Genomic DNA, 16,901 nt, shown 5'->3' with positions numbered 1-16,901 from the left:
CTTCTGTTCATTCTGTTCATTCTCCCAAAAAAGAAAGAAAACAAGAAAATGAATAAGAACATAAGAAACATTAATACCAATAAATTAAGCAACAACAACAGAAGAGATATGAATACCAATGAATGAATGAATGAATGAATGAATGAATGAATGAATAAATAAATAAATAAATAAATAAATAAATAAATAAATAAATAAATAAATAAATAAATAGAGTTATGAGTGTTGTGGATGTGTGCTGTCCTTGATGAGGTTGTGTGTTCTGCGTAGGACTCTAGATTTATAAATGTCTTGCAGTGAGGGGAGGGCTGCCCCAACAATGTTCTGTGAGGTCTTGATCACCCGCTGGAGTGCCTTCCTATCACGTGTTGTACAGTTACCATACCAAACAGTGATGGAGGCGGTAAGGACACTTTCCATAGTGCATCTGTAGAAGCAACTCAGGATTGTGGTGGACATACCAAATTTCCTCAGTCTTCTCAGGAAGTACAGTCTCCTTTGGGACTTCTTGATGATTTGTTGGGTGTTGTGAGACCAGGTGAGGTCCTCGCTGATGTATGTGCCAAGGAACTTGAAGGTTTTCACCCTCTCCACCTCAGTCTCATCAATAAACAGGGGTTTATGCGGCTCCTTTTCCCTTGTTCTTGGGTCGATGATCATCTCTTTAGTCTTATCTGTATTGAGAAGGAGATTGTTATCACGACACCAAGCTAGGAGGTCCGCCACCTCTCTTCTGTATGATGTTTCAACACCACCAATGATCAGGCCGATGACTGTAGTGTCATCCGCAAATTTAATGATGCTGGTGTTGTTCTGGGAGGCCACGCAATCGTAGGTGAAGAGCGTGTAGAGGAGCGGACTCAGCACACACCCCTGTGGGGTCCCAGTGCTCGCAATTCTTGAGCTGGATGTGCGATTGTGGATTCTGACTGACTGTGAGAAAGTTAAACACCCAGTTACAGAGGGAGGGAGACAGGCCAAGTGTGAGGACCTTATCAGTGAGTTTGTGGGGGCTGACTGTATTAAAAGCAGAGCTATAGTCTATAAATAGCATTCTGACATATGTGTCCTGGCCCTGTAGGTGAGAAAGGGCTGTGTGGATGGCAGTGTTGACTGCATCATCCGTGGACCGGTTCTGGCGGTATGCAAACTGTAAAGGGTCCACAGTTGCCGGGATGCTCTTTTTGATGTGGGTCATGACTATCCTTTCAAAGCACTGAATTTATGCACCATAAATGAAAGATAGTGACTGGACACTTGCAGCAAATATCACATACTGTACCTCCAAACTTTAAATATAAAATAGACAAAGAAGAGCTTTTTCCAATAAGTCACAGACTTATAGACTCCTTGTCAGGATTCCCCCCCAAATCCCTCCTTCCCCTCCTCCACTTCCGGATTAGTCATCCAGCTCATTCCTTTATGGCAGCACCCTGTTGTATAACACGTTTAATGGCTCTGATGTACAACCATCGTTGCATCATCCTTGATGGCTTCCCTTAAGGGCCGACCGAGAGGAGGAAATGTCACCATAACAACCCTCTAGTGCCTAGGCTCCTAAAGTGGGCTACGCGTACCCCCAGAGGTACACCAATTGTCATAGGGGTACGTGATTAAAATTTAAGAAATTAACGCCTAACATTCAAAATAACGAGTTCAAGGAGAACGGAGCAGAAAGAAGACAGAATATGAAGTTGTTCATTGCTCTGTGTGCACTATGAACAAATAAGTACGTTTTGATGATTATTTTGTGCATTAAGAGTGTTTATTCTTGATCGCAGATTATGTTCAATATTTAAAGTTAATGAAGACAAAATGTTTATTAAGTGTGCAAGAGTAGGGGGTACATGGCTTTAGTCGGGGGTACATGGCTTTAGGTCAAATGTCTGAAGGGATACGTGACTGTAAAAAGTTTGGGAAGCACGGCTCTACAGGTAACATTGGCTCTCTTCAGTGTTCAAGGAAGTGTTTTTGCGAGTCCTTTTCACCACCTGTTTTTTCGTGCACTTTTTGCTGTGACATTCATCTTCCTACCTGCCTGGCCCTGCTGCTGCGGTGGCTGCCCAGCCGTCCCTGCACTGCCCTCCGAGGATTCCCCTCTCCCCTATTCATAGAGGAACTCTGAGCATCAATAAACTCTCATCTTTTACTCACACAAAGATGTCTGCATTTTGGAGTTCAGCCCACAACCTTGAACCCTTCCCTGACACTCCTGCTGCTCAATCCGTCATGCACATTCATTCCTTCCTTAAGGGAAGTCCCAGTACAATAACGGCTAGGTTCTACAGCAATAGAGTACATAGTTTTCTTGTAATATTAACTGTGGCAATGCTGACAGACTCTTTTATTATTTAGACAAGCTTTTGCACTTTACCTGCATTTTTTGCTTTTCCAAAAAGTAAAAAAACGTTCCTCGGCGTGACAAAGCATCTCTACCAGTATCACATCGTTTGATGATGCCAAATTATAATGAAAAATCTCCACAGATGGGGAGGCTTTAAAAAAGAAGCTCATTTGGCTATCCAATAAAGAAAAACATGTTTTTTTCTTTTAGAAACAAATCATAATTTAATACTGAATACTTTAATAATAGTAGCTTAGTTATTGCATCCATGCCACAACCAGAGGCTTTGTGGCATTGTAGTTCACCATGACAATAACACATACACGCACCATTACTACCACAAGCAGATATGATGGCAAGAAAGAGAAGAAACAGGAGTGGATGATTGGAAGAGGGGGCCAGCTATGCTTTTTTATGTTGTTTCATGCAGCAGCTTAAAGGACATCCCTGGCATCTGAGCTTGTTTTGTCCATGCTTGATCTCTATCACACGTCTCACAAAAGGCACACACATTGGGATGAAAGGACATGCAGTCTGCTTTTAAGACACCCGCTTGTGTCTCTTGAGTCTGCATCCATAATTACAGCTTGGCCCATAATGACTCCAGGGGACGGATGCTTTGGTTCTATAGAGAACTGGTGGGCTTTCGAATTTGAATCCACGCATGTGTGTTTTCATGTATAAAAAAACTAACAATAATTGCAATTTCTCTCACAATGGCAACTTTAACAAGACAGATGTGCATAATTCAGTTATTTAAAAAAACATTGGAACTAATATTCATAGATCAACAGAATTACTTGGATTTTCTTGTTCCTAGACAGAATTTGTGGAGACGCGTAATTTGCTATGGACATCACAAGTGATGATCACAGGCATCAGGGTTGCTTTCATCCATGACTGTAACTGTCATTTGTGGTGCCCCCTATGGATTGATGGGTTGTGGTCAAAATGCTTTGGAAGACATGCTAGCATGTAATACAGATATCCTCAAAGTTTTATAATCGATACATTAATGGACAATGACTTTTTAGACTTTTTAATGAATTGCTCAGACCCGCCCTTGCCCATGCGAAACATTTTGCTTGATGGCGGTCATGTTTTTCAACCAATCCAGCTCAAATGATACAAACTTGTCAGTCCTCTAAAGATATATGCCAAATGTTGTGGTGCTTTGACAAAACAACCTAAGGTTACACTGGGTGTTTTGTATAAAGTGTATGACAATCCAACTTACAGGGTCAGTAACCCCACCACCATGTGGTGTATTTTGTCAAAAAAATAATGGCACAAGCAACACAGTAGGGGTGCATATTTTCATCCTTTTGTGTGCAGCGATTCAGTCGTAGTGCTGTAGTACTGTATGCAAAGACCATGTGTACACGTCATATACGATACTGCATCATTAACACTGCAAAAACCTGATTTTTGCATGCTCAGGATCAGCTTCAATGAATATATTCATCTGAAATTTCCTCATGTGTCAAGGCTCAACATCTGCAATTATTTCTCCAGAAAGGCATCGGCTGAACTTTGATATCGCATCCTTCTCCTCCTCCCCCTTTCTTTACCCAACCCCCCTCCCTCCTCCTCCTCCCCTGCTCTGGACCAATTTAGGGTGGTGAAGCGATGGTTATCTAAATGCAAAGTGATGCTGTAATAGGGATGCTGTAATAGCATGCACCGAGGAGGCGTAAATGCCTGGCGAGACCCGGCGATGGAGGGGAAGGGTGGAGGGAGGCAAGGGAGGGGCTCTCTGGTTGAAAGAGGATACATGCATGAGAAAAGGAAGACTTTACTTCAATGAAAAGCGGAAAGCAAAGGAAGGGGAAATGACATCAAGCAACATGAGGAAAATTATACACATTATTTTTTAAAGGTCCCTTATTATGAAAAAGTTTCTTTTTAATGATGTTCTTGTCATGTTCTGCTGAAACTGCTCTGTCTGCTTTCTCTTGCAGTGCACTGCTGGTCCTTCTTAAGCCGTGCTGGGAGACTCACTCTTTGCCAGATTGTTTCATGGACTTCACTTGCTCCTCGCGCCACCTTAGCGCAAGTTGTGCATTCTCATGTTCCATGAAGCTCTATCTGGTTGATTGCTCTCCTTGCATTCTCGTGTTTAATTACAGTAGTTGCAGCAGCTCTTTGTGTTAAGTGTAGTATCAGCTTCACTGCTTGAATTTTTTCAGCAGCACCTTGTGTTCTCATTTTTGTGTGGCTTTGCCCAGGCAGTTTTGGGTTTTCTGGTTTTGTGTTGCATGTTTTTGCTTACTCATTTGGAGTATGCTTTTTGTATTAAAGTTTTTCTTTACATCTTGGTTTTCCTCTCTCTACTTTGGGGTCCAACCACCGGCGGTACGCCAGACTTAAAAGTTCTAACAGTAATGTGTCCCTCGCGGTGGTGTGGGGACTTAACAGGCCAGAAGTTTTCCAGTCCCCATATCTTCGAATACATCGTTGATATGCCTGACTTACATTACTGCTAGTAACTTCGAGCATTAGTAACTTTCCACCTGCGTTGATGTTAAACTTGGCCAAATGTAACAAGCGTAAATGAAACAGCTTAATGATTTTGGGTTCACACAGCTCCAAACATCTACCCTAGGAGCGGTTCAGAATATTTATCTGATAACATGACAAAAATATAAAACCTTTTAAATAAAACACACTACTCACCAGAGATGTGAATTCCTCTTTTTCATGCAGCCATTATGGGTGTAACTTGGCTTGTCGAACAATTTTGCTCTGATCAATCAATCAGAGGACGAAACATGCTGATATCACTGCGGGCTGGCCCTGAGAGGTGAATCTAAAATCTAAAACAGCCTCATTGCTAATAGTGCGCATGCGACATGGACCACCACTCCTGATTCTGAAGGCCATGGGCATTTTGATTGACAAGGCAACACATAGAAGCTGAAATCTGATTGGACAAAAAACACACACACTACTGGAAGCAGTGCAGCCAAGAAACACACTGCTAAAGATAATTGACTGAACACCAAATGTGAGAAAATCTATAATCTCCCTCACTTGTTTGCTCCACTTTTGTGGGAAGAAGGACTCAAACGGGCGCCTTTGAAGTTCTGGGTTTTTATGATGTGTGAAGGAAAAGCCTCCTTCCATATGGACATGGTACAACCATTGAAAAGCCCCTAGCTGGACGAGCTTGCCCTGTATATACCTGTATGCCCATCATTTCTGGGAGGACAGCTCGGTAAACCAAAAAAACAAATAGAAAAGCAGGCTTTGCTACACATCTTAAAGCCTGGAGCTCTGCCAAGTATCCATCAGTCTAGGAAGTATTGATCATATTGTTTTTCTTAACCTGTTATTCCTATATATTGAAAAAAATGATTGAAAATAGTATTTTTTCTGTTTTTTTCTTCCATTCGGGTCCATTGGGTAAATAGAAATAACTACCTCCAGAGTAAAATTGTCGCAATTATAAAACCTTATGGAACTGCCTTAACTGTCATATCAGTGTAAAAATAAGTTAGCCACTGTAACACTCACACACTGGAACATGACACCACCTCTGACCTGCCCCCAGCTAAATGAGCCCGCCTGGAGGAAAGATTTGTAAAAAAAATAAACGTAAAAGGCTTCACTGCACATCTTAAAATATAGAATGATTTTTAACACATGCAACATAAGTATCTTTTGTCTTTCGCAAAGCACTACATAAATGACAGACTTCTGTTTGATTTTAACCAATATATTTAAGCCCCCACATTGTAAAGATGAGTGGAGATGAAAGTGGAGAGACACGTAGAGGAGTGAATGTGTTATTAATTGCTCAGACGTGGATAAGATGTGCGTTTGGCGTCCATCCCGACAACAAACTCTCCTCCAATTACATTTCAATTAACAACAGTCAGCCAGGCGTCGCTGCAAGACGGGCGCCGAAGATGATTGCTCTGTCAGTCAGAGCTGTGCGAAGGAGCATTTGCAATTTGTCAACGGACGGCTGTCGCTCTTTTTTCTGTTGCAGAATCTCTTCCAGTATTAGTACATCTTGAAAACACTGCAACAAAATCTCCTCTCGTGTTCTTTTTCACAACTATCACATATTGTTTTCTAATTGATTTTAAATCACAAACATGAAAAGAAAAAATAATTATCTGGTTGATACTGGGAATTTTCCTCAAATTATTTACATTTATTACTAAATCCTAAAAGCAGATTTAAGTCATGTCCACAAAAACATAGCTATTGTTAAATACTTCATTTAAAAAAAAAATGCATGTTGGCCTTGGTCCAGACACAAAAACTTGAGGGCTTTGGGTTTTCCATCATAACTATTTTTTTGTCATGTTTTTTTTACTATTCTGTAAGTATGTATTTTATGTTATATGTATGTTTTATGTATTTAAAAAAAAAAAGGTTTCTGCAGATATACTGTAGCTTTTTCCTATTTGTGCCCATGTCGTTCAAGAGTCATAATAAATGTATTTAAAAAAAACCTTACCCTTATATAACATGTATGCATAAATGTTTTGCATTGTGGGTCGGCTCAAATGCTCTGGCTGGCCAAAACACAGATTGCCCACCCCTGTCTTAGAACAATCAACAATGTCTTATGTCACAGAATTTGGTTGTGTTGTTGAAATTGCATCTGCACTAAGACTAGCGGCATCACCCCACCACTCTCCCACCTCCAGCAATCCAACAAACACAGTCTGTAACAAGAAGTATGACCACTTTTGACAAGTAGTTATCCCACCAGACATGGTTGCCGGAAATTGATTTTTCTTTTGCTCTCAGAATGCGGCTGACAAGGAGGTGAATCCATTTATGTTTTTGTTTATTGGTACAATTGATTCTATAGTCTCCCATCTCCACACATTTACCAGTGAGATATTAAAACGCAAATGAGCCACAAGGGAATGAGGCTTCATTCCATTTTGCCAATGTTGTAGCGCTATTATGTTCTAAGACGTGGCTTTGCATTACTGGGGGTGAGAGAGAGAAAAAAGAACTTTGTAAAGGTAGACTGCAAAAGCTGGAATTGTTTTAAGTTGACTGTGACGGTGACGGAGGAAATAAACGAGAGGCACGTTTGCAAATGGATGAACACTCACACTGGACCACTGCAACTGTGCAGGAATTGTGCACAATTCAGTTTGGTTATTATTAATAACTGGCAGGAGGAGCGATCACATTAATTATACTAGTCATACTCATACTACTCCGTAGACTCATCTAAATTGGGTGAGTGCATGTGCTCATGCATGAGCAGTCACACCTTGGAGTTTAGTTTGTTTCTGTAAGGTGGCAGTGGACAACTGGTGGGAGGAGAGATGAATGAGCATGAATTGCATGACATGTATAAATCAGGTGCTTGTGTGTGAGCAAGTGCTCTGATTTTGCGGATTATTTTTGATTCTTTCTTTTTACTAGTATAGCTGTTAGACAAGGTGACGGTTATTACTAATTGTCGGGAGTGAACAAGTACATTGAGCAAGTGTAGACTTTGCCTGGATTATTTTGAGTTGTTTTGTTTATATCTATTGTGCAAGGTGGTCATTATCGTGAATAACTGGCGGGAGGACTGATTTCATTAATATATGACACATCTATGTTGTGTGTGCATGTGCCCACGTGTGAGTGAAAACGAGGTGTCTCTGATATTGTGGATTATTCCAAGGTGTACTGGTTCTCTATTGTGAAACGTGACGACTATCATGAATAACCGGCGGGGCGAGTGATTGCATTAATTATATGACACGTCTACGTTGCTTGTGAATGTGCTTATGAATACGCAATCATATCTTGAACTTTCACTTTGTGCATAACTTCGAGTGATTCTGTTTATTTCTCTTGCCCAAGGTGGCAGTTATCTTTGATAACTGCCAGGAGGAGCCATCGCAGTAATTATGAATCGTCCAAGCTGCATGGGTGTATGTGTAGTAGGTTGGAACTATTACATTCAGAATTGTAAATTAAACAGGTGCCCCCACACAAATATTGTTAATACATTAACCTGAGTGACCACTATTTTCAATGTATTTCATTCTGACAGTGTGATGACAGGGGCGTTATGGTGTGGAGTGAGGAAGTGGGGGGAGTGCAGCGGTGAGGTTTTGCAGTGTTGCCAACTTGGCGATTTTGGTGCGAGATCTGCCGACATTCCAACCGCCCTTGACAACATATTTTCTCATGTGTCATTACTTAATTTCATGCTGTGTTGATAAAAAAATACAATTTAATACAGAGTGTAACAATGGAGGCTAATACAGTAAGTACCAACTGCACACTTCTAGCTGTGTGTTGGGGCACATTATGTGGGAAGCCATGTTGTGTTTGTATATATCGTGTAGGAGCCATTTTGTGTGTATCAGCAGGTGTTATAACTGTTTATGTGTGTACATTGTCATTAAGACATTTTGTGAACTATTGTAGATGTTTTTCTACAATGTATTATTTTTGGGGGTTATGTCATTTCTTCTAAGCAGTGAAATACTGTTGAATGTGAATGGGAATATCCATGTGCACCGCTCATTAATAAATAAGCTCAGGCATGAGAAGATGCTAATTTTGTCTCTCTCTCTGTTGTTCACAGTCATTGTGTTGGCTACACAGCGCTCTCTAGCCTGTGTAACCTTTGCTGCTGTTCCAAATTTCCTAGATCTGGTGCATCTTGAAGTGCATGAGCGAGCCCACACGAGGCTTGACTTTAATTATTTGGACTCTTTATATTTACTGATAATATGCAAGTTAGGGGATATAATTACAACTGGTGGAAGGAGTGATTGCATTAATTAAATGACACGTCTGTGTTGTGCATATGACTGTGTGTTAGCGAGCGTACCAATGACATTGCATGCATGTGCTCATGAATGAGCAACCACGCTTGGCCCACCTTTTCCAAGCGTGCTGGATGCATGGGAACTGGACTTTAGGTGTCAAGTGTCCTCAAGCATGGCCTAGCTTCCCTAGCGTCAGTCCACCCATAGTCTTATCTGGAAAAAGATGTGGAAATACTCCCTGATTGACAATCCCTGCTTGGAACAGCAAGTACACCGCTGAGCTTAAGGAAGCAAGAATGTGAGAAAAAATGAGCAAAGCCTCAGCATATCTTCGACCGGTCGAGTGGCTCCGCTCTCCTGCATGTCTTTATTAAAGAGAAACATGAAGCATTGGGGCGGCCATGTATGAAATTCAATTCTCATCCCTACAAACTGTGCTTTCATTAAAGCTCTTACTATCACAGCAAGCAGGCGGGCTAAGACAGAATCTTGCATGGCTCGCCACGAGTACATATTGTTCCACAAGGGAGGGAAAGGACGGCATTAATGGTGGGGTGGGTGGAGTGCCGGAAGGAAGGAAGCAGTAGAGAAAGAGTTGGAGGATTGAGTGTTAACTAGGTGGCGGGGAAAAGATTGGGTCAGTCAGCTGCAGCGCAACAGAGGGGCTTAATATCCCCAAAAGGCATTTCAGCCTCTTATGCAATTTTAACAAGAATATGCTTGATTTGAGCCCCCCAACTGTGGACCACTGCACAGAATCAATTGCATACTGGACAGAGTTACACTTGTGGTCTCGTTTGTCATCGTTGTCCTCGGTCATGACAACAGCCTCATTCCAAAATGGAATTAAGAGGGGAGTTTGTGTAGAAGAACTTGCATAGAACCCCGGCCTCAAACCGAGGTTGAGAATAGAAATGGTGAGTTAGCAGGCCGTCTCTCAGATGATTAACTCCAACATCTTGTAGGAAGACTATACCGAATATAAGACAACCCTTTATATAAGAGGAACCCTCTTTTACCAGTCCTGGTTTTGGACATAAGACACCCTCTGGTATCATGGCTACCCGGCGGCAACGGAGCTCAAAAGCGTGGGAGCAAAATCAGAAAATTGTGCAATGCAATATCTTCAAGACAGAACTTGCCTTCCATGGCAGCACAACTGCGATGCACGAGCACCTGAAAAGGAAGCACGTTGTAGCTTGTGACAACAATGAAGAGGGACCATTGTCTCGGTAAGCTAACTAGCTAGTTAGCTGCTAATATTAGAGTAAACAGAAAGCTAACTTACTACGCATATAGCTGTAAAAGTTAACATGACGATGTGATCCATTAGCTGCCCTTAGCACACAAATTTCATGTGTTTTCTGTAATGTTACAACAGTGATGTGTTTGAATAGGAAATGTTGTAACACTGTTTTCTAATGTTATGTTTCAGTGCTAAAAAAGTAAGTTCTTCAATGCACGGCTGTGTTACAAAGCCAGCTACATGCACTCCTCAGCAAGCAAATGTCCTGTCCTGAAATATCATGCTAGCTCCAACCCATCGGAGCGGATTTTCTCAGCAGCAGGGAACATATGCTCTCAAAAGTTAGCAGTTCTCCATACATGTAGAACTGCTAACTTTCCTGGCTATGAACAAGAGCCTTGTGCAGTTTGGGATTATATCGAGTCAGAGTGTAGTAAAGCGGAATACAGTTGTGAGCACTAAGCATAAAATGCTTAGACCAAAACTTAGGCCTGTCATGATAATCGATAAATCAATTAATCGAACGCTAAAAAAAAAAAAAACGCCGGCCTCGATAAATTGGTATGTGCATGTATTCATGCTTGTATTCCTTGTCTCTCTTTCAGGCTGGATGACAACCGGGTTCACTCTGCAGCTGTCTGTTTGCGTTGGTGCCACAGTGGAATGAACGGAGAGAGTGAACCCTCCTGTCGTCTCCTCCCCTCTTTGTCCCTTTAAATGGTAAATGGTCTTTCACAAAGTACTAGCTTTTCCACATTGTCAAAGCACGTAGACACTGTTAGCAGATTTACCTACATCAGGAGCAAATGGGGGTTCAGTATCTTGCCCAAGGATACTTCGACATGATCACGAGAGGACGGAGGAGATGACCACTCTACCATCTGAGCCATGCCTCCCCTGTACCTGGAGGCGGGGCTACCTTGTACCCTCGTGAACCAGCATAGGCAAACATGAATGACAGCACAAAAGCGAAGTTTCTCAGGCGAATGCCACATTCCCATTGTGGGAATATTTATGTTTTAAACAGAATGAACAAGGTGAACGTATGAACACCGACAAACTGAGATGTCCATTTTATTTCCATTGAGTTTTTTTGTTTGTTTAATGCATTATGTTGTCCATCCATCCATTCTATGTCACTTATCCTATTAGAGTTACGGGGATATCTTGGAGCCTATCCCAGCTGATTTCGGGTGTACACCCTGGACTGGTTGCCAGCCAATTGCTGGGCACAAATAGAGAAACAATCATTAACACATTCATACCTATGGACAATTTAGAGTTGCCAGTTAGCCTAACATGCATGTTTTTGGAATGTGGGAGGAAACCGGAGTACCCGAAGAAAACCCACGCACGCACGGGAAGAACATGCAAACTCCACACAGAGATGCCCAAGCGGAGAATTGAACCCAGGTCTTCCCATTCTCCTGACTGTGTGGCCAACATGCTAACCACTCAGCCACCATGAGGTATTGTTATGTTGTTTGTTTGTTTGTTTTATTTTATTTAAAAGCTCTTCATATTCCAATTACAATGTTAAATACTCTTCAGAAATTAAAGTTTATTGCTTTGATACAATGTATTATGCCTTATAATTCATGAAAAAAATGTTTCAAAAAATGTTGTCGGTTGTATCGATTATCGACAATAATTTGTAGGACAATTAGCGACCAGCAAATGTTATTGTGACAGGCCTGCCAAAACTTTATGAATTCCTTAGTTACAGTTGCCGACCTCAGACAAATTAAGGAAAGAAAAACCTAAAAGATAAACCTGAAGTATTTATTTTTGTTTTGTTTAGAGAAGTGACTTTTCATTATGTTACTCAGCTGTTGCACTTTATGCTACACGGTTAAACAAGTGTTTGCTGCTAGAAGCATATTCAATTAAAGATTTAACTATCATCTTAATTGTCTTTATTTTTAGTTAGCATATACCTTAAACCAGGGGTCACCAACGTTTTTTCTTGCGAGAACTACTTTTAGAAAATGAAAATGGCCACGAGCTACTCATTTTTGTAGAAATGATTTTCATACCGTATTTCAACCCAAACAAATCAAATATGCTTGTTTTACCAAAACATTCACAAAATGCTGGTATCCACAACTCACATTTTATGTTTCAGAATACTTTTCTTTCTAGTGTTCTCACATTATTAACTGAAAACCTGAATGAAAAGCAGGCCTGCGGGCACCTCATGTGGTTGTGGGGGGCTACCTGGTGCCCGCGGGCACCACGTTGGTGACCCCTGCCTTAAACACTTCAAGCTGGTTATATAAGAGCACCTTTATGCTGATGCGATAAGCTGTATGTTTTACATTCAACCATACGTATGATCCGATTAGTCGACTAATCGAAAAAATCATCCGTGATGAGTTGACTATCAAAATAATCGTTTGTATCAGCCCTAATCAAAGGCAAAAGTCAAAGTTAATCTTTTATTAGTGAAATATCATATTTGTTAAAGGCAGTTGTTAACATGTTGCTAACTAGCCAACAACCGTTCAGACGCAGGCGCCGTATCTCAGGCAGGAAGAAAAAGCACTGACTTGTTGGGTTTGCATGAAGTATATCTCTCAACACCAGATATAAGACGACCTGCCTTTTTCAGACTTTTTTCCACAAAAAACACTGTCTTATATTCGTGTCAATATGGTATATTTTATACAATAGGTCTCAACTGAAACAAATCAGTACATTCCAACATTGTCATGTAAAGCCACTGTTAAATCTTTATTCTTGGACTCTCCTCCTTGACAGTGAATGTACCGCCAGGGTCAGCTGACTGTCTGTGACCCCCCCCCAAGGGAAGAATGCAATGTGACTAAACACATTGTGACAGCCTTGCCCTTTGTGCACAGGAGGAAGATGAGGTGGGATGGTTGGATCATGTGAGGAAAAAAACAAGTATATTCAACCCCAGACTGCTGGCGGAAAGTGCCTCAAAAGTGTTTGAACCTCATACAAGACAAAATAAAAGAGCAGTATAACTTTGCCTAGCAACAAGTGGCCATGTAAACACAACATGACCACATTGAGGTAATTTTTTTTAACCAGATCCGCAATGTCGCACTGTTATACGTCACCAAAAGATGCATACAGTGGTGTGAAAAAGTCTTCCCGATTTCTTATTTTTTTGCATGAAAAAATCCAAAATCCAAACCTACATGGCCCTTTGTGAAAAAGCCAGCACGCAGAGGTCACGATTTCAGGATTTTTTGCAGTGTTACTTTTACGGCAGATGTAATGGGACACTCACTCGTCTCGGCGACTACGGAGTATTTTCCCAAAGGTCTTCAGGATCATCAAGATGTTTTCTGGCAAAATTGAGACACGCCTTAAAGTTCTTTTTGTTCAGCAGTAGTTTGTGTGTTGGAACTCTGCCACGCAGGCCATTTTTGCCCAGTGTCTTTCTTAAGGCGGAGTCATGAACACTGACCTTAACTAAGGCAAGTGAGTCCTGAAGTTCTTTGGATGTTGTTGTGGGGTCTTTTGTGACCTCTTGGATGAGTTGTTGCTGTGCTCTTGGGTAATTTTGGAAGGACTCCTGGGAATGTTCACCACTGTACACCGCATTCACTTTTTCACACAGGGCCATTTAGGTTTGGACTTGTTTTCTCCCTTAATAATACAAATTAAATTTAATAACTGCAATTTGTGTTCAGTTGTGTTGTCATTGACTATTGACTATTATTTAGAGTAGTTTGATTTGAAACATCTAAGTGTAAAGAACATGCAAAAAAATAAGAAATCATCTTTTTAACACCACTATATATTCTTAACATAGCAATATTTGGGAGAATGAACAGAACAAGAATTTCATTGCATAGCAGAACCACCAGTTTTACTGTGTATATGACAATAAAACTCTTGAATTGAATTGAATTGAATGTCAAATTCATCCCAAAATGTTGTCATATCCTGGCCCATTTTGTAAGTGAAAGTGGATTTTTTTATTTGTTAAATGTGTATATTTTTTAACAGTGTATTTATTTCTGTGTTTATTTTTCTTGGCTTTTCTTCCTAGTTCTTGTGACTGCATTGCTATCGGTCAATTATCACAAAATTTTAAATGTTTTCAGATTGTATGAAAAATGGAAAAAAGGAAGAATGAAAAACGAAAGTACACAGAATATATATAGCAGTTACCACACCAGTCTAGAAAGTGAAAATTAAGACTGTGTAGAAGTGAGAGTTAAGGTTGTGTGAGTGAGAACAATGCATCTATTGTGTCTGCGTCTTCCAGTATTTTTCCATCAGTCATACGTAACTGTTGCGCAACTCTGATGGTGCTATGTGAGTGTTCTATGAGAAGCTGTTAGACTGAAAATGCACTGAGCTAATAGACTGAAGGTGTAATAATAATATCTAACAACAGGAAATGGCAGAAAAAAGGTACAAAAATGACCTTTTCTATTACTTTTTTTTTGATACACACAATGTTAAAAATTCATATGGCTACAATTCCCTATTTCAGCCTTTTCAGCTCAAGACCTAAATTAGATATAAGGTTAATTCCCAAACTTAAAATATGTCATGTATTACCACAATACTGACATATGTTGTACATACACTAATGGCAAATAACAACTATCAGGATTTTATTACAAAAAACTTGATTTAAATGTTGCCAATAAAATTTGTTAAGGGACCCCAAAAAAATATTGCTTGCGACCCTTTTGAGCCCTGACCCACAGTTTGGGAAAATCGACTGTAAAGTTACCAGAAACCATAAGAATGACACATAAGATTGCATTTCCTCAAAAAATACTGAGGGATATGAATAATTTTCCAAATGCAAATAAATGTTCATGCCAAAAAAATGTAATAATATATCAGTTATGGCTATGACCCTGAAATAATAATATTCTACTTTCATGCGCCACAGTCCCTTGTTAAAGCCCTTAAACTTCATCATCGCATTAGAGAGCAAAGCATCAAGAAGCACTTTCCAACTAAATCTGAATCATTTCCACGAGCGTGCCGAGAAAGCAGGATACAGGTCGTATTCTCCCTACTACCCATTCTTAGAAGCTCACGATCTTTCAACATTAATTCCACATGAAGTGCGGAGTTGTGATGTGGAGATTTCCCCTGTGGCGAGACGGAGAAGCCACCATGCACACCAGACCAGAGACAGTCGGCTCAGACAGCAAGAGCAGAGACGGTAAAATGAGGACATTTTAGTGGAGGGGAGATAAACAATGTCCAAAAAGGGCAAACACATTTCAACCAGGAAATATCACAACTCAAATTAGTACACAAATATGAGGTGTCTTCTCAAGAGACTACTATAGAAAGTAAACTTTAATATACTTGAGAGTAGTCAGTGTACAGCTTGTATGACAGTATAGATTTACTATCCACTAAAAATGTATCAACACAGCTATCAGTCTAAAGCATGGCCGTGGTAGCGTCATGGTTTGGGGTCACCTAAGTGCTGGCACTGGGGGAGCTGCAGTTCATTTAGGGGACACATAAATTCCTGTTCTGTGACTAGACAATAAATTGATACTGCTATACAAGCTCTACACTGATTACTCTAAAAGAATATCCAAGTATCATTTCTATAGTATTGTCCCTTTACAAGCTATGCACTCAATAGACAGCAAGGCTATTGCACAGGTGTGTCTTACACTGGCCACAATAAAAGGCCACTCTAAAATTTGCACTTTTATCACATAGCACAATGTTGCATTTCATATTTTCTGAAATGCTGGCTGGTTTCAGTTTGGCAGTACACTCAACCAGTGTCACAACTGCAGACCTTTGTGTAACCACACCAGCCCAGGACCTCCACATCCAGCATCTTCACCTCAAAGATCATCTGAGACCAGCCACCTGGCCAGCTGCTGCAAAAATAATTTTGCAAAACCAAACTACACAAACTGTCAGAAACCGTGTGAGCTAAGCTCATCTGTTTGTTTGTCGTCCTCATTGAGGTCTCGACCTGTCTGCAGTTTGTCATCGTAACCGACTTGAGTGGGCAAATGCTCACATTCAATGGCATTTGGCACTTTAGAGAGGTGTTCTCTTCATGAGGTGTTCTGATTTATCATGGTTTTCACTCTACAGGGCAGATGGCAGACAGCGTGTATGGCATTGTGTGGCTTGTTGATGTCAACACTGTGGATCGAGTAGTTCATGGCGGCGGTGGGGATATGGTACAGACAGGAGTATGTTATGGACAATTAACACAACTGCATTTTATTGATGACATTTTGAATGCACTGAGATACCGTGACAAGATCCTGAGGCCCATTGTTGTGTCATTCATCCACAACTATCACTTCATGTTGCAGCATGATAATGCATGGCCCCATGTTGCAACAATCTTTATACAATTCCTGGAAGCTGAAAACATCCCAGTTTTTCCACAGCCAGTATACCCACTGGACATGTCACCCATTGAGCATGTTTGGGGTGGGATACGACAGCATGTTTGAGCAACTTCGCACAACTGTTTAAGAGGAGTGGACCAACATTCCACAGGCCACAATCAACAACATGATCAACTCTATGCAAAGAAGATGTGTTACACTACGTGAAGCAAATGGTG

The sequence above is a fragment of the Dunckerocampus dactyliophorus genome, chromosome 1 (assembly GCF_027744805.1).
Source record: "Dunckerocampus dactyliophorus isolate RoL2022-P2 chromosome 1, RoL_Ddac_1.1, whole genome shotgun sequence".
Taxonomy (NCBI): Eukaryota; Metazoa; Chordata; class Actinopteri; order Syngnathiformes; family Syngnathidae; genus Dunckerocampus; species Dunckerocampus dactyliophorus.
Note: the sequence above shows the minus strand (reverse complement) of the source record.